Below are 2703 nucleotides of genomic sequence, written 5' to 3'. Positions count from 1 at the left end.
TGTATTAGGTAACAGGATCGATAAAGAGGTCAGTTCAAATGAGGTCATTAAGGCAGGCTCTAATCCAATATTACTTATAGCAGGAGACCTACACACAGGTGCAGAAGTAGGACCATGAGAGGACACAGGCAGAACATGGATGGCTTATGTACAAGCCAAGGAGAGAAGACTCAGACAATACCAACCCTCCTGACACCTTGACCTCTGATTTCCAGCTTCCAGCACTGTGAGCATTTAGGTCTTAGTTGGTTAAGCCACCCCGTCTGTGTCATCTTGTTGTGCCATCCCTGTCAAACTAACATGAATATTGATAAAAACAAAGTTACATATTTTTAAATAACAACTTATTTTAAAGTTTATTCTTAAAGAACGTTCAGGACTATAAACATGTCTGACATTAAGGTAAAGTAGTTTAAAACTTTCATGACTCAATTCTCAGAATTAATTGCAAGGAGATGACCTAAGGGGAAAAAAAAACCATGGTGTCTTGTTAATCAGAGAAAATACTCTTAGAGTCTGTTTTAATATATGAGAACTATTATAGTGACTGATAGAGAAAAATCCTGTGATTAGGATGTATTCAAAAATAAAAGTGCTATTTCTCCGAGGAAACGCCACATGGCGGATGACGATGGTTCAGGTGCAGGGAGGCTAGGAGGCCTGGAGACCTGGAGGCCTGGAGACCTGGAGGCTCAGCAGTCCCAGGGACCCTAAAATGGGAGGCCATGTGGCTTCCCAGATTTGGCAGTGGTATCAGGAGTGAGGTCATGGCTGGGGTCTGAGCCAATGTGAGGCCTCAGAGTTCCTGGAGGTAAGGTCCAGGACAAGGAATGGACCCCTGTCACCAGACTGGGCTGCCTGATCAAAGTCATGAAGGGGAAGTCCTGGAAAAAAGCCCTCTCTTCTCCCTGCCCATCGGGAAACCTGAGGGCAACAACTTCCTGGAGGCAACCCTCAAGGATCAACTTTTGAAGATTATGCCTGTGCAAAAGCAGACACATGCTGGCCAGTACCCGGTTCAAAGCATCTGTCACCATTGGGGACTACCTGGACATGTCCATCTGGGTATTAAGTGCTCAAAGTCAGTAGCCACTGCCATCCATGGGACCAAGCTCTCTATTGTCTCTGTGTCACGAGGCTACTGAGCGAACAAGATCAGCAAGCCCTTCATTGTCTCTTGCAAGGTGACCAGATGATTTGGCCCTGGGCTGATCCATCTTATCCCCGCCCCCAGGGGCACTGGCATGGTCTCAGCCCCTGTGCCCAAGAAGATGCTGATGATTGTGGGTATCAACAACTGCTACACCTTGGCCAGGGGCTTCACTGCCACCCTGGGCAACCTCAACAAGGCCACATTTGATGCTCTCTCTAAGACCTACAACTATCCCCCCAACCTGTGGAAAGAGGCTGTGTTCACCAAGTCTCCCTATCAGGAATCACTGACCGTCTTATAAAGATCTACACCAAAACTGTAGGGAAGACGACCTGGCTCCAGCTGTGGCCACCACATAATTTTATACAGAAAAAATAGACTGAATTAGGCCTGAAAACAATAAAATAATAAAATAAAAGCAACTTTCACCGAAGTAATATAATCTATAAGTAAACAATTTAAAAGAAGATAAAAAGTCAAATAAACATACCCAATTGAGCCTGACCAGGTGGTGGCACACTGGATAGAGCATCAGACTGTGCCGCTAAGGAGCCAGATTCAAAACCCCAAGGTCGCCGGCTTGAGGGCGGGGTCGCTGGCTTGAGCATGGGATCATAGACATGACCCCATGGTCACTGGCTTGAGCAAGGGGTCACTTGCTCGGCTGGAGACCCTCAGTCAAGGCACATATGAGAAAGCAATCAATGAACAACTAGAATGCTGCAATGAAGAATTGATGCTTCTCACCTCTCTCCCTTCCAGCCTGTCTGTCCTTATCTGTCCCTCTCTCTCGCAAATAAAATAAAATAAAATAAAATAAAATAAAATAAAATATATTATACTGCCTAAAATAGAAATGCTAATCACAAATCTTAGAACTTTCCTTAGATCTGAAAGTATATAAGAAAATCTGGAAAAAGTGACAAACCCCTAACAAACAAGTAGTCACATGTCAATGTGTCCAGCTTCTCCTCACTCCAGGCTGCTCAAACTAAGGCCATATGTCCCCAAAAGCCATGGGCCACCTCCCCATAGTAAAATCACACAATAAACATGGGACATCTTCCTAGAAAGTCATTTTCATTAAGTTTTGGAAGTAATTATGATGAACAGAGACATATTATGGGGTAGAAATAAAATCTCAGATTATATATAATTATTTTTTTAATAAAACAGGACCATTTCATGAAATCTGATGCTTGCTTAAGGTTACTTAGGGCTACTGGCATCCTAGACTCCCTGGGGTATGTGGCCACTCCCTTCGTCAGACCACTTTTGTTGAAAAGTTTAAGAAGTACCTTTATCTGATGCCAGTGTTATCCTTTAGAGGGCCTCAGGGAAAAAAAAATTTGTCTCAACCACACAATTTGAATTTCTCTTAATTTTGTCCACACAACTCTTTTTCAAACAAAATATGCCTGAGGGATTATGCTATCAGTCATTCACACTTGTATGGATTGCATCATTCATATTTTTTTTTTCTCACTATCTGAAACTAACCATGGTTAGGAACTGGAGGTGGGACGTAATCAGGGTTCTCATGAGGAAGG

At 43.3% G+C, this 2703-nt stretch overlaps 1 pseudogene; it reads left to right on the top strand.

Moving 5' to 3' along the window:
• Positions 1 to 618: 618 nt before the first annotated feature.
• On the top strand, positions 619 to 1512 carry LOC136397994 (small ribosomal subunit protein uS5-like; annotated as a pseudogene).
• Positions 1513 to 2703: the final 1191 nt, after the last annotated feature.

The sequence above is a fragment of the Saccopteryx leptura genome, chromosome 3, assembly GCF_036850995.1.
Source record: "Saccopteryx leptura isolate mSacLep1 chromosome 3, mSacLep1_pri_phased_curated, whole genome shotgun sequence".
NCBI classification, from domain to species: Eukaryota; Metazoa; Chordata; class Mammalia; order Chiroptera; family Emballonuridae; genus Saccopteryx; species Saccopteryx leptura.
This window is presented reverse-complemented; position numbering and strand designations above follow the sequence as displayed.